This window comes from Manis javanica, chromosome 15, assembly GCF_040802235.1.
Source record: "Manis javanica isolate MJ-LG chromosome 15, MJ_LKY, whole genome shotgun sequence".
Lineage (NCBI taxonomy): Eukaryota > Metazoa > Chordata > Mammalia > Pholidota > Manidae > Manis > Manis javanica.
Window position 1 is genome coordinate 62827534 of NC_133170.1, and position 24313 is coordinate 62851846.

Genomic DNA, 24313 nt, shown 5'->3' on the forward strand with positions numbered 1-24313 from the left:
GCTATATTCCTAAGGTGAGGGAGCAAAGTAAGGAAGACGTGGAGCCCAGGTTGATACCCACTTCAACCAAATTCAGAACTTGAGCTCTAGCCAGCAGTCTGTACCAACGGGCAGATGTGCAGTTGGCTTCAACACCCTCTGCCCTCAACACACAAGAGTCAGTGAGAAGGTTAAGGAAAATCAAATGGCACAGTTCACTACATTATATAGGTTCTCCTTCTTATAATGTTAATATTAATTGCACCGGGGATTCTGGTCAGTTTTTCTACCTTTCATTACATTCTTTAGGTTACTGAAATGAGATAAGAGGTTAAGAGTCAGTTATAATGAGACCTGAATGAGAAATTTCATCCACAGAGAAGGCCCAATTACAGAGGTATTTTAACAATCTTTCCTGGACCCTGTGGGAGAGAAATTCTTTGGCTGCAGTTATAGGAAAAAATATATTTGGGATTTTTGCATATTTATATTAAATCACATATAAGAGATTAATTTTTCTCTTCTTGGCTTAATACACAGCAAAACAAATGGCCCATAAAGAAGAAAGAAAAGGGTTTCTTAAACCAAGAAAATCTTTAAATATACAAATATTTTGATAGCGGGTAGAGAAGTTAATAAAAACTATTTGATCATTTTCTCGATAGAGGGTTTATAAGACTTTTTTAAGAATTTTTGTTAATGCTTGTATTTAACTTTTATTCTATTACCTTCCATGGCCAGCTTGTCTGATAATTCCCACTATGTCAACATTAACATGTTTGTAAATATTAGCGGGGATTGGAATTAATGAACACCAGGAAATCTTAAGACTCTTAATGACCAGAAGTTGGAGATAATGGAATTATCTTTTCAGTGATTTTTGGAGTTTTTTATTCTTATTTAAAAATTTTCTTGGATTTAAAAGCTGAATTTCATGTTGAGGGCACACTGCTTCTGCAGGCTGCCCTGTATTAGAGTGATGCTAGTTTCAGCAACAGATCAGATCGTCCCCAAATCTTAGTGGCTTGACCCAGCAGAAGTGTACTTTAGTGAAGTGCAGTCAGCTGGGGCCAGGGGAGTGGTAGGGGCAGTTTCTCAGAGACCAGGCTTCTTCCATCTTGTGGCTACACCCTCCCCTACAGGCTCAGAGTCTTCTGCCAGCCTTCTGCTGAAAGATGGAGGAAGAGAGCCAGCCAAGGGCATGAGTAGGTTTTATGGGTCATCTTGTTGACCCTGTGGCAGGATCTGCTATTGCTCACCAGTCCCTATTTCCCCCTTTTTCCTGGTCATACTGCTCATTTCCCTTGCAATCCACTGGGACCATGTGTGTATTTCTTGCATGTGGAATGAGAGCAGAAGTGACATAGCTCACCTCCCAGATAATGCAGTGAAGAGCATGCCTGCCTTATCTGCAACTGCCTCCTTCCTTCTCTTAGAAGGATGAAGAAGTATGAGGCTTAAGAAGATGGCAGAGCCACATGCTGTCTAAGCAGATGGCGCAAATCTACAGGTGGAGGGGGAGTTCTGCCCTAGGATGGACTATATCCCAATTCTCTCTCATAACTGATATGGATAAAAGTTTGCACTGAGAGCTGATGAAGAATGGATTATACTTGGAGGGATGTTGGGATGGGTGTTTTGCCTATGGGAAGGCATGTATTTTGGAGGGCTGGAGTGTAGACCTTAATAGACTGAATTGTGTCCCCCAGGAATACATGTTGAAGCCCTACCCCCTCAGTACCTCAGAATCTGACTGTAGTAGGGTGCTCCAGAGAAACAGTACACACACACACACACACACACACACACACACACACACACACACACACACACAAATTAGCTCATGTGATGAGAGAGGCCAAGAAATCCCATGATCTGTTCTCTGCAAGCTGAAGACGGAGGAAAGCCGGTGGTGTCATTCATTCTCAGTCTGAGGGCCTGAGAACCTGGTAGAAGATGGTGTGAATCCCATTCTGAGATATGAAGTCTGAGACCCAGGAGCTCCAGTGGTCAAGGGCAGGGGAAGATGGACATTTCAGCTCAAGCAGGAAGAGCAAATTCACCTTTTTGTTCCATTCAGGCCCTCTAAGGGTTGGATGACGCCCCCCCACATTGGTGAGAGTCATCTTTCCTCAGCCCACTGATTCGAATGCTAATCTCTTCTGGACACCCTCATAGACATGCTGGGCAGTAATGGTTTGCCTACTGTCTGGGCATGCCTTGGCCCAGTCAAGCTGACACTCAAAATTAACCAATGCACTGACCTTATTTAGAAATAGGGTCCTTGCAGAGGTTGTTAAGAGGAGGTCAGACGAAAGAGCGCTGGGCCCCTGATCCAACAGGCTGTTGCTTCCCCTGCCCGTCCCATTGAAAGGTCAGACGGCTGCCCGAGAGGGAGTAATTCAGTGTATTTCCAAAGAGTAATCGATAGAAAGGTTCCTGAGATTTGATAAGATTGCTTTGGCTTTGTGTTTAATCTTTCTGAGGAAGCGGAATGTCATGCATATTTGGAAAATGCTTCCTTCATCCACATCTTTTCCAGACAGGGGTTTCTGAACACTCGCTTCTTTAAAAGCAAAGAGTGCCTAAACATTTCAGACTCCAAAGCACAAGCTTTGTCTTACTGCCAATTCCGCACCCTTTGATGGATATCTTGCTGTGGGGCCAGAAGGAAATAGTTTTCTGGGACATGAAGACCAGGACCTTCAAATAATTGGCCTGAGCAGTTCAGGGGCTGGGTTCTCCTCTTGGACGCAGACGGGTCCAAGCTTGAAGTTGAGCTGTTTGTTGGGTTTTCGTTTGTGTGTCCCTGCATGTGTGGCAATTGCCCATTTCTCAGGGAAAGGGAGCTCTGGAAACTTCTCTAACAGGGCTTTTCTAGATCTCTAAACCCTCCTCAAGGCTGGCGCCATGAGGCGCCAGAACCTTTCAGAAGGTGGTGCCATGATCCTAGTCTTGGGGGATTATGTGGGGATGGTCGTCTGTTCTGGGGCATGAATATTCTCTATCCTAGATCCTGCCTGAGGCAGGCAGCCTAATTCTATATTAATTGCTCAAGAAATGGTTTTTCTAGGGTGCCAGTTTAGAACAGGCTTGTTTATCAAAGTCCACTGGTCCGTGTAATTCACCATCCAACTAAAATTGCTTAAATTACTTTCTTTCAAAATAGTGCAATTCTTCAAGGAGGTTATTTAGTTACAAAGCACCCACACAAGAGACAGAGAGGCCTAGCAGAGCATTTTACTTGTAGGTAATAGCATCTGGGACATGACAACACAACTGGTTTGCGGAGACAGATCACCAAGGTACACCCTGCCTATTGCTCAGGTGGGCGGTTCACCTAAACCTCACTCGTGCTCCCTCCCACCTCTCCGTTGGTCTAGATGCTGTTCTACAAAGCAACAGACCAAGTAAGCTATCCATGGTTCTGACTTCATGAAATGTATATTTGGCCTCTTTTGCAAATAACAGAAAATTCAATTCAAATTGACTTAGACAAACAACAAAAGAGCTCCAAGTATTCAGGGGCAGATTGGATGGCTGGCCCAGATGCATCCAGGGGTTCACTGAATATGATTTCTGTTGGCCTCATTTCTTCTGCTGTCTGTGTTCCATTGCCAGGATCTCCCCTCATGGCGGAGGCACAGACAGCCTGCAGCTCCAGGCTCAGTTCTCCAGGTTGATGTCTGGCAGAAGAGAACATGTCTTTTCTCAGTAGGTCCCACCAAGTCCCGAGGGACACTCTGATTTCAGTCTGAGAGCTCGGTGGGTGTGGGGGTCCTGCTGTGCCTTCAGGACTCGGCCCCCCATAGAATTTGAGCTGATGGTGCATGTGCTCAGAATGGATGGAGTACATAGTTGCAAAGCATCCAGGCAGCTGTGATGTCTGGTCACCACTGTGTGGTGTGTGGCACAAGATGGTGCAGCTGATGTAGTCACAACTGGTGGTGGATGCCAGCAATGCCTCTGGTTGATGGCAGTCTTCATAAACACATCAGAGCATTGGTTCAGACTTTTGGAAAGATGCCACTGGGGAAATGGAACCCTTGGTAAGCCCCACTCACCAAACTGACTGGGCCTCAGCATGGATGGACAGGTGTCATCACTGAAGCCCCCTGCCTGACATCTCCTGAAATATGGACACTTTGTGCTTCTTGCCCTAAACTCTAACTTCTATAAGGTGTGCTCATTTCCTGCAGGCCACTAGCCTTGTGGCGTTACATGGCCACATATCCATTCCTGGAACCACTGTGGCTGGAAGCATGTGGATGATTCACTGGCCAGCCCCTTCCTTTCTTTGCCCAGAAGCATTTCTCACAAAGGATTTGCAGGCGCAAGGGGCCTAAGGAATGTGGGAGGTGGCTGGGAGAGCTTACCCCATGGCAATGCAGACTCTCAGGTTGCCCAGAGTGGCCCAGCGCTGGAGGTTGAGCCTTAGTGAGCAGGGCTCCCCAGGCACTGGGTTTTGCTCACAGCCATGCGTTGACTTGACTTCTCTCCACCACGACCACTGCCTGCAGAGGGGCAAGACATGCACAGCACTGGTCCCTGCCAAGGAGGAGGCGGGGGCCCAGCATGCAGCCCCTGTGCTGCTGAGCAGGCCACATCCTTGCCCTGGGACAGAGGGACAGACCCCTTAGTAACACACATGCCCTGTGGCTGGCTGCCCTGCCCCCCTCCCAGCCTTCTCTGCCCCTCTGCTGGCTCTGCTCAGCTTGTTTTCACAATTAGGAGATTAGTAATAAACTCTCATTGTCTCATAAAGAATAACTAAAAAATGATTTTTTGATAATTTTCCCTCTTATTTATTCCTTTATACTCAAAAACTCTTTTTACCCCAAATTGCCTATCCACATATTTTCCAACATCAGGGTTTCTTGCTTACAGATCAGCTGCCTAATAACACTTACAGTTTGTTTATTTTGCTTTCTCTATGCTTTTCCTATGCCTATTTTCCCTCCTTTCCTACACTCTTTGAGCTGGACTACTATCCTTTCTCTGGGCTTGCTGGTTTGGACACTCTCCATTTTATTGCATTTTTAAAAATACAGGGTTGACATGTCAGTTTGTCATGCCTAACTGCTAACATGTCTTTTGAAAATAATTTATTGATGGTCAGGACTCTTATGAGGTCCTGTAAACTCCATTCAGAGCAGGGAGAATTGCAGGGGGCTTCATGTTTGGAGACATGCGACCCTCCGATTTTCTGAGGCGTATTCTCAGTACCACCCCTCGTTTTCTCCATTTCCACCCCTCTGCCAGCCTTCCTGGAGCAAAGCTCGGCTCTGCCGCTGGCTTGCTTTAGCATCATCCACATGTCTGTTGACTTCAGAGCTGTGTTTGAAAAGGCCCCAGTGCAGATACTCTCTGAGCTTCCTCTGAGACAAGTGCTTCAATTTTATGATTTTTAAATAAGCTATGAAAAGCTTAAAACTAAACTGCAGGCCTATTTTTATAATAGCTTCTCAACAGCGCATTACACTTGGGAGGGAACATTCTGCTTTGTCTTCCATTTGAATAATTGCTGATAATAATTTCTTTTTAAGTTCTGATGTTTTAGCATGCTGTATCCAAAATGACTCTGATTGTAATTAAGCATCTTGTTGGTCCAGATTATGGCAGACTTCTTTGAGAACTGACATGAATCCTTCCCTTTCTGTGCGGTTATTTTTGTATGTTTATGTGACAGCTGATGTCTTACCATCTGAAACCGTTTTGTCACTGGTCTTGTGGGACTGGGTACAGGTGGAAAGGCAGTAGTTTTATGACTCCTCTTTCTCATCTGGAGCCACCTTGTGATAATCCTTACCCTGCATTAGCCCACATTATCCACCGGTGCAGAGGGATGGCTCACAGGGAGAGATGGCTTGTTCTGCGTGTCTCACGCCAGGCGGGGCACAGAAGGTCATGTAGATGGCTCTCTGAGCTGCTCTGCAAGATGCTTTCCACGCCATAATTGCTTTCCTCGGGGCACATACTTCATTAGGGTTTTGCTGTGTGGCTGGCCTAGGAGGACAGACCCTTCAAGACAGATGACCACAGTCACTCCTTCCATAGCTGCGGCTTGTTTTCGCTTGACAGCTCTTTTTTTTAGCAGCAGTTCACATCCATTTGAACATCTCCAAAGCAGCAAGGCCACATTCTTTTTCCCTGGTAATTAACTGACACAGATGTTATCATGTGGGGTATTTATTTAAAGAATCTAAAAGCTGGTATTCTTTTCCATCTACCCTGAACATCATTCCCCCACCCGCACCCCCATTTTAGGGAGGAAGTTGAGAGGCAAATTTTATAATTCTATTCATTTTAGTGGAATAAAATTTACCTTTCATGTTCTTAATACTGATGGGAACAAGCCAGGCCGGTCTCACTCTGACTGCAGTAACACAGACCATCATCATTTCCATCACTGAAAGGGACGCTATCTTAAAAAGTGTTTTTGCTTGCTACAAATCTAATTATTTTTTCAACATCATTTTGCAATGTGAGAAATCTTTTTAAACTATTAAGGTCCTGAAGATACCCCAAATGTTTCCTATTCCCCACAAATCTTCATGCTTTTGATGATGTATAGTTTGCACCTCTAAGCACTGCGTCAAGTGCTTCTACTTAGATATTCCCACTAAAGGATCTGACCTTTGGTCTTTTTCTATCAAAATTTCAATTCTTGAGACTGGAAATATCAAACCGTGCCTTAGAATGTCAGGGTTTTAAAAAGTATATTATGTCCTCATAAATGCCAGTTTACTGGCATTTATTAGAGGAAATTGAATATAGTTTTGCATCAGATATTTGGATTATGTATGTACTTAATGGTTTGATTTTTTTCCCTTTGAGACGTGAAGTGCAAGGAATCGATACAGTAAGGAATTATTTAAAACATTTTCCCTTGCATCTCACTGTTTTATCGGTTGAGATTTCTATCAATTGAAGAAGAGCATAAAGTAAGACGGGAATAATTATGTAGATGCTGCACATGCCCCTCCTAGAAAAAGCAGGAGGAAGAGATGTGTTGTGAGTAGAATGATTGGATTTTACCAAATAAAAATGCAGGACTGCCAGTTAAATTTAAATTTCAGATGAATAATAATTGTAATGAAAGTATATACCAAGCAATATTTGTGACATACTTGTACTAAAAGGTCATAGCTTCTAAGAAATTCATATTTAGCTGGATGCCTTCTGTGTTACCAGCCATCCATCCTCATTACAGGGGATGATGGTGAGGAAGGCCTACAGAAAGGAAAGACTTGGTATATTTTGTATCAACAAAGGACTCAGGTCAGGAGCACAAAACAGCTTTGTGAGAAGTGAGAATAAGGGCCATATTAAAAATTCAGGATAGAGGAAACAACAGAATGTGTCACAGGGTGATGGGTGCATTTTTATTATTGCCTGGCACTTGCATTCCTTGGGGTGTATTGGGGAGCCTGGCATTCTGCATCAGCACATGGTGCCTACCTTGCCTGATGCCCCTGGGAGGCAGCTGTGTGGAAGGAAGAGCACACGGCCTTCCATCTGCTCTAATTGCTGGGCCTCAGTTGCCCCACTGGAAATGGAACCAATAGCCCTTGTCTTGCCTCCTTGCTGACAATGACGTAGGAATTTGTTGTTTGGATGGGTGTGATCAAGGACTGTCAGGGAGCTTACAAACTTATTTCTATCCCTTACACTGTATATTCTATTCTAGAGGGTCAGAAATAATATCTTTCTTATTCACTTTTTCACCCAGAGCTCAGAGTCAGATTAAAACAAAAATGTGTTGTGCAATGGGTGGATACTAGTACTTACAGTGTTAAATTTAACCAGTTGTGTAGAATTGGGAAACGCAATGTGTATGTGTGTGTGTGTGTGTGTGTGCGTGTGCGTGTGTGCGTGCGCTTGCCTTAATGTAATGACAGCTCTGTGACCTCAGTTAGGTGGGGAACTTGTAGTTAGATTTTCTGAGGGGTTTTGATGGCCTAGAAAGATGTCAAGTCAGAGCATAATATTGGATCTTAGTTTTAGATTTACTCCAAAACGGTTTACTGAATATAAAGTAATTCTACTGAAAGAAATAAGGTGATGTCATGCGAGAGATACAGAAGGCTCAGTAAGCAGCTATTCAGGGAAGCCCCTCTGTGGCCAGACACGTTCCTCTCTTCATTCCTCCCCAGCGGTGGCTGTATTTCTGTCACGAGACTGTAATCAGCGAAATCTTGCACAAACCAAATGAATTTTAACCCCTTTTTGGTAGTTGATTATTGTGTTGGCATTGCTTATCTATGGGTAAGCACACTCCTACATGTCGATTTGATTCAAAGCATGAAAATTACTGGTGTCTAATTACTTCTTATTCATGGAGCGATGAACTAGAAGCCAAAGGGATTAAGTTGATTGTTAGCAGGAGCTGAACATTTCTTTTCCATTTAATGAAAAAGTGATACATTTGAGCCTAATAAAAGCTTAAACACCCAAATTATGTCTTTATTTTTCAACCTTTCAGCATTTTCAGTTGTAAGTCTTCTCTGTTACAAAGAACTGGACTCAGAGGGTGGGGTTTGCGACGAACAGCCCGGAACTGAGCCAGGGTTTCTCCTGCATGTTTAGCTGAGTGATCTGGAAAAACCCATATGTGATAGGGTTCAATAGGCTTTGTAATGAATAAAGCCAAGAATATGTTCACTTTTTCCTTCTCCGTAATGGGATCACTTTACTCTGTTTGACATTCTCAACTGTATTAAAGAAAAAAAGGATTCCAATTTACTCACCTTTATGAAGTATCCATAGACTTTTCTCCCATTACAAAACTACCAGGTCATTTCAAGCTATTTTAATCACTCAGGGTTTTGTATCTGTTTCTCCTGCAGCCATTTCATGTGTTGGGTCTGTAAGGACCGCCCAGTGCTTGTATAATCTGTATTTCTGACTGTCTTCTGTACCCGGGGAAGGTGCACTCATCTAAGTGTCACATCGCGTCTCCACTGCTTACGGAGCTGGTACGTGTTAACACGTGAGCATGAGCCAGCGCAGCCGTTTGCATATCACCTGCCTACTTGATTCCATATCTAGGTGCCTCACTTTTCCTCTGAATTCAGCTCCCGACTCTCCCTGGCATCTGTTGCTTCCTTCCTTTTTCCGATGCAGGCGCCGCGATCTGGACCTGGGCTGTTACGACTGCCTTCTCAGGGAACTCCTCACCTTCACTTTTCTCCATCCCAATTCATCTTACAGCAGCCAGCAAATTAATTTCCCATCAGCTGAGAGAGACGTCCAATTCCAACATCTTTGTATCACATCCTATGGGAGCTCCATACCCACTAAACCACACCTCCCAGCATGAGACGTACAGAGATGGAGAGTCATCACTATAACCCCTGGGGGTGACTCACAGTCTACTGGGAGTCACAGATGTTGGGATAAAACCCTTTGAATTACCCAGCCCTTGGAGAGAGCATGCTGGGTCCCCAAAGCCTCCCCACGGCCAGCTTAAATTCTGGGTGCTCACCCTTTGTTTTTCTTGCCCACGGCTAATTCACATGCCCATGCCCTGCGGAGCGAGGAAGGAGGGGACACTGACCTCCCATCCGCGGGTCTGCAGGGCACTGACCAGTGCTTCCCAGATGGCCTCACAATGACTGGGGACCTGTGACCATCGCTGACTTCTGGTTCCCACCTCAGACAATGTACCTTCCTCGTTCCACGATCTGGGCAGGAGAGAGAGAGGAGAGTATGGAAGCATTATCTTTGATAATGAAAAAGTAATGATTTTCCAGTTCTGCAGGAAGCCCAAGCTTCTGCATTCATTTAGTTTGGGGGTGTAAATACACTTACATTTTTGTATATATTTTTATTAGACATTTATATGGATTTTTTTAAAAGAAAATATGGAGGGTATGCTATTATGTTCTCTGCTCTCAAGTTGCCAACCCTCACGAGACCACAGCTCCATGGAACAGCGATTAAAACAAGACCAGCCTTTTATCCTCAGAAACTCACAGCAAAAGTGCAGAGTAAAACTTGTCTTTAATAACTGCTACTCTTGGAAAAATTCAAACACTACTCTCTCATCACAATGACAGCAATTACAGAGCAGCCTGCTTGAGGCCACAGGGGTGTTAATATAATCTCTCCAGCAATCCAGTGGACCAGGCACTATAACCACCTCCATTTGCTGTATGAGGAAATTGGAATTGCCTCAAATATGCCTTTTACCTAGTAAGGATCAGAGTCAGGAAGGAAGCCCAGTCCTCTGACTCCAAAGCCATGCTGGTCACCACTGATGACTGATCAATTCTAGTGGTCTTTCCAGGGGATGGGGTGGGGGTGGGGTACCAGCAGGGCCGTTTTGTTTGGGTCCCTTATTCCCCAAGGGTCTTTACCATTGTTGGCAAGGAAGATGATGCCACCACAGAAAAGTCCCACTGCATGGTGGGAAAGAGACCCATAGTCCCCCCAGCTTTAAGCTTACACCTCATTACCCTGTACAAATCTGCGGTTGCTGCAAATTAACATTTTTATAAATGCCATAATTATCTTGTGACAAGTACTATTATGTACAGTGTTTTTGCATGTGTTGACAGTGTTTATTTAGAAAATGTTAACATTTACAATACTGTGCAGTTTGTCAACCCATGTTATCATTACCCTAAAAAAAAAAAAAAGAAAAGGAATTAGCTGAGCTTTTTTTGGTCTTTGGATGGGTCCTATTCTTGATCTTGTAAATGAGTTGCTGCAGGTGTGAAAAAACTGTGTGTAAATAGGGATGTCTGGGAGAAGGAAAGGTCCCAACCACTGTAGGGAAGCTGATCATGGTCACTGTTCTCCAATTATAACTTTTTCATAATCAGACAAATGCACTTAAACCCAAGAGAATTCACATAGCTTCCCAAATCCCCGAACAATGTGATCCTCTCTTGAAGACGTGTTTTATTGTATCCTGAAGCAGAGCTGCCCTCAAGTAAGGGGAAAAGAGCCCTCTCTCTCAGGTTAGAGAGGACAGTGGGAAGGAAGGTGTCACACCTGTCCACACAGGTGAGCCACAGCACAGGGCACACTTGGCAAATGAGCAATGACAGTGGCCAGGCCTCATGGTCATGCAGCTCAGGAGGCTGCATATGCAGGGACAGGTGGACACCACTGTCCAGTTCCTGTGACTTTTAATGGTACTATGACACTTCTATGGCTAAAAAGGATTTATGTCCTAGCTCTGAATTGTCTAGATTGTCCCATAGCTTGCAAACATAGAAAGCATTGCAGAAGTATAGTATTGTGGATCAGAAAGTTTTGCAGGAAAATAATTTCTCTTTGGGGCTACAGCTGTCAATCACTCAGTAAATGTATCTCCCCAAACAAAATGTCCTGGGAACCCAGAGTCCTTGTTCTAGAAAGGGAACATTGGTTTTAGTGTCATATACTTGTTACATTCTCTCTGGCTTACACAGGCAGAAATGGCATCCACATACTTTAAAGTTATATTTATCCATTGACCTTCAACGCAGTGTAGAGCCTTGAGTGGGATCCCACGTACTACCTCCGCCAGCACTGACAGCACCACGGACAGCACCCTGGATGTCTCTCCTTGCCCTGTACCTGGCGTGAAGAGTAACTATAAAAACGAAGGACTAGTAACCCTAATGCCCTCCTTCTTCCAAAGTCACACCTGGAAACTTACAGCATACAGATTTCCAGAACTTCCAATACACCAGCTTGGGGTCCAAAAATTAACTTAACATTCCTCACGAAAATGTTTTGGTTGCTTGAGACACACACTGCTGTAATCTTAAAGAGCGTACACTTATATGTTTTTGTTGAAATAGGCATCAGTCCTCCTGCAACTTTCAGGTTTCCGACACACATTTTCTAATTCTGGTGTTTCCCTCAGTGTAACTTCAGGTCTTCTCCATATTAAAAGTATTGCTGGCAATGTGAAGGCCATCCACTGAATAATACACTGAAATTTACTTAATAAAAACTTATCATTAAGGGAAATCACTTTTTATTTGAACAAATTTACACTTGACAGGATTTAATACCATGTTGTGTTTAAGTCAATGATAACCATGAACTGCTGGGCATGTTTCCAAAGTCTGGGTAAATTGATGACAAACAGGATATTGATCAATAACATTAAAAATTTTTAAAAGCCTTAAAAAATTTTCAGCACTTCTAGTTACAAGGAATCTATTAGACCTATTATTATAAGAGCTAATGACATAGACTGGTTCTCATTTTGAAATATTAGTAGACAGTATATAGGAAATAGTAAATATAAAACTTCTCTTTTACATTACTACTTCAAATTAAGGATGTTGCTTTTAAGTTTTCCTGCCAAAAAGCACCCGACATCCAAAAATTAGGAGAATAGCCTCTCAAATAGTTCACAAAAAGTGAACACTCAAACACTAACATAGAGTAAACCCTAATTTCCAAGTCTCTGCCTTAAAGCTATGCATTTAGCTTATTTGAGAATGGATGCCAATTAGGTGAATGGAATTGGAGAGGTAGAGATGACTTGAACTTTTGTTCCACAGTGACACTCTGACATGTTTTATTGATATGAAATGTGGGTGGTTCTGTTCAAGTTGGTGCAGTTTTTTCTTTCAACGTTAGAAACGATTTGTTGAGAAATCACTGTTTTCTGTGAGGCCAAGGGACAAAGGCCAAATATCCTATGGTGGGTTCACTTCCCTGTCAAATTAGCGGCATTCTGGATCTTCTTTGTTTTATTCGTTATTGTAGCCATTTCTTTGCATTATAGACAGACATTTGTTACTGGACTAGAAATAGTTAAAGATTCGCTTTGAAGGATAGGCTGGAGAAGACCTATGTTAACATCCCCATTGCTGTCTGTGACTTCCATCACTTGTCTTTCTGTTGTCCGGAAATCCAATGCGGGGAGATCTCTCTGCACGGGAAAGGTTCTTGACTCTGACTGAGAAAGAATTCATAAGCAGGTCAGATGAATGCAAGTAAGGAAGGAATTCATTAAAGTGAGAGTAGCAGAGAATGGCAGCAGTCATGCAGGCCGCAGAGAGCAAGGAAGAGCAGAGGGAGGAAAGGGAAGCTCATTGAACTCCTGCTCGGCATGGGGCAGATCCCTTGCCAACTCCTGAAGTCAGGGTCACCTGGTACCCATGTCCACTTGAATCTGCACAGTGTGGGAACTAGGTCCCTACCACCTCAGGACTTGAGGGAGCCACAGAGCACTGGATGGAGTGAGATTATGTTCTGAGAACTTCCCAAAGGCAAACAAAGGAGATTTTCAGGCAGGCTACTAAAGGGCATGATCATACAGCCACAGTCTTGTCTGGGTCACCCAGGTGACAGGCACTTGCAACCCCAAATCAGAGATCTCCGCAGCCCTTCCTTACTTGTTTGGAATAGAACAGAGACAGAGTGAAGTCTTGTGCTTAAGTCTGGGAAATTGAATGAAATAGCAAAGTAACAAAGACGCTTATCACTGGAAGAGTGCAGAGGTAAGATGCAGTAAGTTGAGCAGAGAGAAGGGTTTATTTAAAGCAAAAAGTACAGACTTGAAACTTGAAGGAAGGGGAGTGAGGGCAACCTCAGAGAGGGGGTGCACCTAAAAGCTGGGGATTCTGTCTTTTTAGGATTTTCAAGAATGGGATAAAGAACTGGTGGGTGGGGCGTAGGCTTGTCATGCAATCCCATGATACCTATCTGTGGTGAGAGACACTATGTCATCATCCATAGTCAGTCTTCCAGATAATTCTGTAAGATGAACTTAGCAGAAGGAATTTATGGATTCTGTTCCTCTCCAAGAGAGTTGGTTACTCTCAAGCACTAGTAACATATCAGTAAACATAACTGCTTACCTTATCTTAAGATAGGTTGATGGCTGATTATCAAAGAATATATTAGGAATCTTAATTCCCAACTCTGCTTTTAAAATGGAATCTTAGCCTTAAGACGGCATCCCTCCTGTTCTTACTATACTATTTATATCTCAGCATTTTTAGGAAAATTAATCATGATGCTTGTCCCATGTCTCTGCCCTATCTCATTTCTGACTGACGCCTTAAATGTGGAGTTACAGGAGAAACCTCTGTCAGAAGGAATCATCAAATCCTAAAGGACACTGTACAGGTGCTGGTTTCCACGAGCCTTCCCGGAAACCCACACTTTAACCACCGTCAGCATGCATCAGAATCACTGTAAAGATCTATTGACGTGGGTTTTGTATCATCTTTCATCTTACTCTACACACCTAGGCCACAGCCTGGGAAGCTGAAAAACTTGGTCATTCTAGAAATTTCTCTCAGGCTCATGCTCTGAAAGTTTGTTTTTCAGCTCAACTCCCAGCAGACAGAAACTTCATGGTGTCAAGACAATGCAGAGCAATGGTGTTCAGAGTGTTAGTAATATATTTTTTGATTCCTGCTTCTAAAAAAAGGAGCTCCTATTTCTCTCATAAAAGAAAACACGGCATGTGCCCCAACTGAATCAGAAACAAACACATGGGCCACAGATATCTCTCATGGGTGAATGAAGTTCTCTCCAGGGTAGAGAGCAGTACCTCTCCTCACCCAGCCGTTCCCCACATGGTGGCCACTGCAATGCAGAGTTCTGTAATTTAAAAATGATGGGATTTAGGAAAGCAGTGTAGAATTACTGAGCCCAATTACTGAAGGGTGTTTTTTTTTGTTTGTTTGTTTTTCTAACAGCAAAATTACAGGACCATGAGAGGTCAACATCAAAGACAAAGCAGAGCAGACAGCAGGGACCTGGAGACAGTCTGAGTCTGGCCTTCTTTGGGTAAACATTGCAATATTTCCAGAATCTCTCGCCTGCTTTTAGTACATCTCCAGATCAATAGGTGTTTCCAAGTGGTGGAGAGAAGTATCCATCTCCATATCAATAGGTAATCACATGGGCAAGTGAGGGCATATCTGGGCTGGAGAGGTTGGGTGGGGTCCCTTTTCTTGTAGCTGGGTCATGAGAGATATGGGAAAGCAGAAGTGGACTGCTTGTGAGCAATAAACTGGTTTCTCCTATTTTATTTCTCCCTTTGACTGATTTTGGTTTCAAATGTATTTTGCCCCGGAATTTTCCATCAGAGTTACACCTTCCATGTAACTCTCCATGACTTGGTTTCTTCAGTGACCAGAAAAGCTACTTATTGGAAGAATGTGCATTGAGGGATGAGGTAGTGCTCCTCAATGACCCATAGTACTTTTTATTTTTATAATCAGTGCAAAATCTAATTTGTATGCTAAATTGTTAATGGTTTTCTCTCCATATTTGGGAAAATTTTAAAGAGAAAAATCACTGTTTAAATGGGGGAAATAAATTACTGCATATGAAAACATCAGTAACTAGGTAACTGAATTGCTATCTGCCAAAGGCATAGGTCAAAAAATAGGAAAACATGCCAAAACAGCTAACTCACCTGTCAGACTAATATTTTTGATAGGCTGCATGTTGCCAATGGAAAAACAAAGATGTATTTTTTAGCTTTGGGTGAATTTTTGAATTTATTAATTTTCCTCTTTGTAATTGCAGGGCTGTTCACTTGCATTTAGAATTGCTAATAGTTTAAGAACAATGGCAAGAAAGAGAGGGGAAGCCTCCGAGATGGGGCTGAGGAACACTCTGTGTTGGGGAGGAAGAATGTTTCTCTGCCCTTCAAGGTTCTGGCTTGTTTAAGAATCAGATTGAGGGTGGATCCAAGATGGCGGCATGAGTAGAGCAGTGGAAATCTCCCAAAACCACATATATTTATGAAAATATAACAAAGACAACTCTTCCTAGAATAGAGACCATAGGACACAGGACAACATCCAGACCACATCCACAGCTGCGAGAACCCAGTGCCTAGTGAAGGGGGTAAGATAAAAGCCCCAGCCCCATGGGACCCGAGCGCCCCTCCCCCCAGCTCCCGGCAGGAGGAGAGGAGTCGGAGCGGGGAGGGAGAGGGAGCCCAGGACTGATAAACACCCGGCTCCAGCCATCCACACTGGAGTGCAGACACAGTGCATGTGGGGGTCCTGGATACTAGGGAAACAGGACAGCAAGACCTGTGAGCGGGTCCCTGAGGCCAGCACCCGGGGACAAAGAAAAGTGATCAGTTTTTCTTTTTTTAAATTATTGATTTATTTATTTATTTTTGGTGAGTGCTTTTTGGAAGTCTTAAAGGGACAGGGACCCCAAAACCGGACGGAAGCATCCCAGGACACTTAGTCTGGCAGCAGGGAATCTGGGGATCTCTGGGCACTCTAACCCCTTGGGCAGCAAGGAGCACGGAGGCCACTCATGGAGATAAATAGCCACCCGGCTGATCCCCCTTCAACATGGCTCCACCATATCAGAGCAGCAGCCAGAGACAAGCCATGCCCACAGCTACAGCGGTGATAAACTCCATAGCAGCTGGGTAGGAATCAGAAGCCCTGTCTGCGCACAGCTGCCCAGCACAAGCCACTAGAGGTCGCTGTTCTCCCAGGAGAGGAAGGCCACAAACCAACAAGAAGGAAAGTTCTTCCAGCCGTCACTCGTGCCAGCTCTGCAAACTATCTATATCACCATCAAAAGGCAAAATTACAGGCAGACAAAGATCACAGAGACAACACCAGAGGAGACAGACCTAACCAGTCTTCCTGAAAAAGAATTCAAAATAAAAATCATAAACATGCTGATGGAGATTCAGAGAAATATACAAGAGCTAAGGGATGAAGTCCGGAGGGAGATTACAGATGCCCGGAAAGAGGTCACAGAAGTGAAACAAACTCTGGAAGGATTTATGAGCAGAATGGATAAGATGCAAGAGGCCATTGGTGGAATAGAAACCAGAGAACAGGAATGCATAGAAGCTGACATAGAGAGAGATAAAAGGATCTCCAGGAAAGAAACAATATTAAGAGAACTGTGTGATGACTCCAAAAGGAACAATATATGTATTATAGGGGTACCAGAAGAAGAAGAGGAAGAGAGAAAAAGGGATAGAAAGTGTCTTTGAAGAAATAATTGCAGAAAACTTCCCCAAACTGGGGGAGGAAATAATCGAACAGACCACAGAAATACACAGAACTCCCAACAGAAAGGACCCAAGGAGGACAACACCAAGACACATAATAATTAAAATGGCAAAGATCAAGGACAAGGAAAGAGTTTTAAAGGCAGCTAGAGAGAAAAAGGTCACCTATAAAGGAAAACCCATCAGGCTATCATCAGACTTCTCAACAGAAACCTTACAGGCCAGAAGAGAACTGCAGATATACTTAATGCAATGAAACAGAAGGGCCTTGAACCAAGGATACTGTATTCAGCATGATTATCATGTAAATGTGATGGAGGGATTAAACAATTTCCAGACAAGAAAAAGTTGAGGAAATTTGTCTCCCACAAACCACCTCTACAGGGCATCTTACAGGGACTTCTCTAGATGGGAGCACCCCTATAAAGAGCACAGAACAAAACACACAACATATGAAGAATGGAGGAGGAAGAATAAGAAGGGAGAGAAGAAAAGAATCTCCAGACAGTGTATATAACAGCTCAATAAGTGAGCTAAGTTAGGCAGTAAAATACTAAAGAGGCTAACCTTGAACCTTTGGTAACCACGAATCTAAAGCCTGCAATGGCAATAAGTACATATTTTTCAATAGTAACCCTAAATGTAAATGGACTGAATGCACCAATCAAAAGACACAGAGTAATAGAATGGATAAAAAAGCAAGAACCATCTATATGCTGCTTACAAGAAACTCACCTCAAACCCAAAGACATGCACAGACTGAAAGTCAAGGGATGGAAAAACATATTTCAGGCAAACAACAGTGAGAAGAAAGCAGGGGTCGCAGTACTAATATCAGACAAAATAGACTTCAAAACAAAGAAAGAAACAAGAGATAAAGAAGGACACTACATAATGATAAAGGGCTCAGTCCAACAGGATGATATAACCATTCTAAATATGTATGCACCCAGCACAGGAGCACCAGCATATGTGAAACAAATACTAACAGAACTGAAGGAGGAAATAGACTGCAATGCATTAATTTTTAGGAGACTTCAACACGCCACTCACCCCCCCAAAGGATAGATCCACCAGGCAGAAAATAAGTAAGGACATGGAGGCACTGAACAACACACTAGAACAGATGGACCTAATAGACATCTATAGAACTCTACATACAAAAGCAACAGGATGTACATTCTTCTCAAGTGCACATGGAACATTCTCCAGAATAGACCACATACTAGCTCACAAAAAGAGCCTCAGTAAATTCCAAAATATTGAAATTCTACCAACCAACTTTTCAGACCACAAAGGTATAAAACTAGAAATAAATTCTACAAAGAAAACAAAAAGGCTCACAAACACATGGAGGCTTAACAACATGCTCCGAAATAATCAATGGATCAACAAACAAATTAAAATGGAGATCAAGAAATATATGGAAACAAATGACAACAACACAAAGCCCATACTTCTGTGGGATGCAGCGAAAGCAGTCTTAAGAGGAAAGTATATGGCGATCCAGGCACACTTGAAGAAGGAAGAACAATCCCAAAGGAATAGTCTAACATCACAATTATCGAAACTGGAAAAAGAAGAATAAATGAGGCCTAAAGTCAGCAGAAGGAGGGACATAATAAAGATCAGAGAAGAAATAAACAAAATTGAGAAGAATAAAACAATAGCAAAAATCAATGAAACCAAGAGCTGGTTCTTTGAGAAAATAACAAACTAGATAAGCCTCTAGCCAAACTTATTAAGAGAAAAAGAGAATCAACACAAATCAACATAATCAGAAATGAGAACGGAAAAATCACGACAGACTCCACAGAAATACAAGGAATTATTAAAGACTACTATGAAAACCTATATGCCAACAAGCTGGAAAACCTAGAAGAAATGGACAACTTCCTAGAAAAATACAACCTCCCAAGGCTGACCAAGGAAGAAACACAAAAGTTAAACAAACAAATTACGAGCAAAGAAATTGAAATAGTAATAAAAAAACTACCCAAGAACAAAACCCCGGGGCCGGACGGAGTTACCTCGGAATTTTATCAGACACACAGAGAAGACATAATACCCATTCTCCTTATAGTGTTCCAAAAAATAGAAGAGGAGGGAATACTTCCAAACTCATTCTATGAAGCCAACATCACCCTAATACCAAAACTAGGCAAAGACCCCACCAAAAAAGAAAATTATAGACCCATATCCCTGAGGAATGTAGGTGCAAAAATACTCAATAAAACATTAGCAAACCGAATTCAAAAATATATCAAAAGGATCATACACCATGACCAAGTGGGATTCATCCCAGGGATGCAAGGATGGTACAACATTCGAAAATCCATCAACATCATCCACCACATCAACAAAAAGAAAGACAAAAACCACATGATCATCTCCATAGATGCTGAAAAAGCATTTGACAAAATTCAACATCCATTCATGATAAAAACTCGGCAAAATGGGAATAGAGGGCAAGTACCTCAACATAATAAAGGCCATATATGATAAACCCACAACCCACATTATACTGAACAGCAAGAAGCTGAAAGCTTTTCCTCTGAGATTGGGAACAAGACAGGGATGCCCACTCTCCCCACTGTTATTTAACATAGTACTGGAGGTCCTAGCCACGGCAATCAGACAAAACAAAGAAATACAAGGAATCCAGATTGGTAAAGAAGAAGTTAAACTGTCACTATTTGCAGATGACATGATATTGTACATAAAAAACCCAAAAGACTCCACTCCAAAACTACTAGAACTGATATCAGAATACAGCAAAGTTGCAGGATACAAAATTAACACACAGAAATATGTGGCTTTCCTATACACTAACAATGAACCAATAGAAAGAGAAATCAGGAAAACAACTCCATTCACAATTGCATCAAAAAGAATAAAATACCTAGGAATAAACCTAACCAAAGAAGTGAAAGACCTATACACTGAAAACTACAAGTCACTCTTAAGAGAAATTAAAGGGGACACTAACAAATGGAAACTCATCCCATGCTTGTGGCTAGGAAGAATTAATATCGTCAAAATGGCCATCCTGCCCAAAGCAATATACAGATTTGATGCAATCCCTATCAAATTACCAGGAACTTTCTTCAACGAACTGGAACAAATAGTTCAAAAATTCATATGGAAACACCAAAGACCCCGAATAGCCAAAGCAATCCTGAAAAAGAAGAATAAAGTAGGGGGGATATCACTCCCCAACTTCAAGTTCTACTACAAAGCCATAGCAATCAAGACAATTTGGTACTGGCACAAGAACAGAGGCACAGACCAGTGGAACAGATTGGAGGCTCCAGACATTAACCCAAACATATATGGTCAATTAATATTTGATAAAGGAGCCATGGACATGCAATAGCGAAATGACAGTCTCTTCAACAGACGGTGCTGACAAAACTGGACAGCTACATGTAGGAGAATGAAACTGGACCATTGTCTAACCCCATACACAAAAGTAAATTCAAAGTGGATCAAAGACCCGAATGTAAGTCATGAAACCATAAAACTCTTAGAAAAAAACATAGGCAAAAATCTCTTAGACATAAACATGAGTGACCTCTTCTTGAGCATAATCTCCCCAGGCAACGAAAACAACAGCAAAAATGAACAAGTGGGATATATTAAGCTGAAAAGCTTCTGTACAGCAAAAGACACCATCAATAGAACAAAACAGTACCCTACAGTATGGGAGAATATATTTGTAAATGACAGATCCGACAAAGGGTTGACATTCAAAATATATAAAGAGCTCACACACCTCAACAATCAAAAAACAAATAATCCAATTAAAAAATGGGCAGAGGAACTGAACAGACAGTTCTCCAAAAAAGAAATTCAGATGGCCAACAAACACATGAAACAATGCTCCACATCGCTAATTATCAGAGAAATGCAAATTAAAACCACAATAAGGTATCACCTCACACCAGTAAGGATGGCTACCATCCAAAAGACAAACAACAACAAATGTTGGTGAGGTTGTGGAGAAATGGTAACCCTCCTACACTGCTGGTGGGAATGTAAATTAGTTCAGCCATTGTGGAAAGCAGTATGGAGGTTCCTCAAAAGGCTCAAAATAGACTTACCATTTGATCCAGGAATTCCACTCCTAGGAATTTACCCTAAGAACTCAGCACTCAAGTTTGAAAAAGACAGATGCACCCCTATGTCCCTATGTTTATCGCAGCACTATTTACAATAGCCAATAATTGGAAGCAACCTAAGTGTCCATCAGTAGATGAATGGATAAAGAAGATGTGATACATGTACACAATGGAATACTACTCAGCCATAAGAAGAGGGAAAATCCTACCATTTGTAGCAACATGGATGGAGCTGGAGGGTATTATGCTCAGTGAAATAAGCCAAGTGGAAAAAGAGAAATACCAAATGGTTTGACTCATCTGTGGAGTATAAGAACAAAGGAAAAACTGAAGGAACAAAACAGCAGCAGAATCACAGAACCCAAGAATGGTACCAAAGGGAAAGCGACTGGGGAGGATGGGTGGGTAGGGAGGGATAAGGAGGGGAAGAAGAAAGGGGGTATTATGATTAGCATGCATAATGGGGGCGTGGGAGAAAGGGGAGGGCTGTACAACACAGAGAAGAGAAGTAGTGATTATACAACATTTTGCTAATCTGATGGACAGTGACTGTAAGGGGGTTTGTGGGGGGGACCTTGTGTAGGGGAGAGCCTAGTAAACATAATGTTCTCCATGTAATTGTAGTTTAATGATAACAAAAAAAAAGAAAGAAAAGGGGGATTACTCCCTGATAGGATAAAACTAATTGCAAATCACCAATTAATGCATGCTTTAAATATCCTTAATTTTGATCATTTAAAGGGTGTCAGATGATCAGCTATGGAAGTACATTTTTCTGATAATATTCCTTTCTCTTAAAAAAAAAAAAGCAGTTCCTGTGTGGTGATCTCCAATAAGTTCTTCACAATGGTATAAAGGGCATATCAAAGTGGGGGCAAAGGGTTAGTTTGTGTTTATACAGAGGATCAAAGCCTAATTTGGCTACCCAGAAAATGAATTAAGATACGATATCAAGAAGAACTTCCAACATCAACATTCTCTGATAGAGTCATTCCAGAAGATGATCATCAAAAAACTTCAACAAATATCCTGGTGCTGTTGCAGTTGTAGCTGCATTCATCCCACCGGTTCCTGGACTTGCCACTAGAATGAAGAAGGAGATATCTAAGCTGGCCTGTGCATACAGTAAAACAACAAATTTGACTGGATCTATACTGTTGGAACTCAACCAAGTATTAAGAGAAGTGCAAGTTGCAGTGCTCCAAAATCGTGCGACTATAGACTATCTACTGTTAAAAGAACATATGGGATGTGAACAGTTCCCAGGAATGTGTTTTAATTTGTCTGATTTTTCTCAAAATATTCAAATTCAGTTAGACAATATCCATCATATGATTGATAAGTTTTCACAAATGCCTAGGGTACCTAACTGGTTTTCTTAGTTTCACTGGATATGGCTGGTAATTGTAGGTCTGCTTTTGTTATGTAGCTGTATTCCTATTATGTTAATGTATGTGCACAATTTAATTAGTAGTTTAAAACCTATACATGCTTATGTTACTCTACAAGAAGATATGTCAAAGAAATAATCAATCTTTCCATGTTTTCTTCCATCTGCTACTTCTATAGCTTCTCTTCTTCCTTCATAATTATAACCCCTAAGTAGAATTCGTGCCTCATATTGAAATTACCGAGTATCATAATTCTTCCAAGTGGTAAAGATACCTCAAGACAAATGCTGGGCATAGAAGCCACAGGGCATAAATCTTCAAAAAAGTAAAAAGCTAACCTTTTCAAACAATATTGCTTCTCTCTCACTTGCCAACTTTACATTTCCCTGTATGGCCCCGGAAGATGACTGGTTAGCCAGAGACAGGTAAGATTCCTCAGGGGAGGAAAAACCTAAGACAGGCACAGTCACAGGGGGGCCATCAGGTGAGAAATTGGGGATCAACAGAGGTGAGGCTTAGAATCTCACCCCCCCCTGTTTTGTGAGAAATCTTCTGCATCCATGGATGTTTTGTTGCCCTTGTCTAGCTTGGATTAATACTTAGTCTATAGGCACACACCTGATCATCTACATTTGCCCTCTTACAGCACTAAACTATGTTTTCTACCTTTATCTTGCATCTACCTACCACTTCAGCATTTTATTAAAAAAAAAAAATAATAATAAGGGAGGAATGTGGGATTCACATATAAATCAAGTATAAAAATCAGACAAATAATCATAATTGACCTGATTGTTTATAATTCATGATGCATGATCAAAACCGAAAGTTTCTGTGATGACTGCCCTTGCACTGTTCACCATGTAAGAACTTATTCACTATGTAAGAACTTGTTCACCATCTAAGAACTTGTTCATTATGCTTCAGAAGATTGGAGACTGTTGAGAATTAGGCTTGGGGTTGATTAATGATTGTGCATTGAGTCCCTTATACAGAATTTTATTGTTGTTAACAATCATATGATGAATAAATGTGGGAGATGCCCTCAGAAAAAAAAAAAACAAAAAAAGAATCAGATTGACACAAGAGAGATTCACAGAAGAAAATCGAATTGAGTTGCATATTTAAAGGGATCCACAGGGACAGGAAATTCCAGAGAAAGGCCAAGAGGCATTTATTTTTTGAACTAAGGAGAAGGGGTTGGTGGCCTGGGGCTTCAAAGGGAAGGAAGGCCATTAAGATGAAGATGAGAGAGTAAATATTTGGCAAACAAAGTGTTTGCTGAGCCTAGGTATTAAGACCTGGGGAGGTAGACAAGGAGGAATTTAGCAAAGTCTGTTAAAATTCCTCCCTGGTCCCATTGCTTTGTGAGGCTCAGCAGACATTTTTTTTTTTTTGTGACATTTGCTAAAAGGTGTGGCCCATGGAAATATTTAGTAAAAATGGAGGACATTGATAGATACAGATTCCATATGGGGCACTTTACAAAGTGATTTAATAGACATGGACTTTTCTTGAGAATGCAACTTGAATATTTAAGTGTACAAAGAAAAGGACATGCAGACATATAGCCAACTAAATATATAATAGAAAGGGTAAAATGGTTTTGAATAATTAGTTTTGATTTATTTATTTATTTATTTAGGTATCATTAATCTACAATTACATGAGGAACATTATGTTTACTAGACTCCCCCCATCACCAAGTCCCCCCCACATACCCCATTACAGTCACTGTTCATCAGTGTTGAATAATTAGTTTTTACAAAAGAATTAGAATTTTGAAGTATTAACAAAGATTGCTGTATTATATTTAGATGACTATGCCAAGAGCATATACTAGCCTGTAA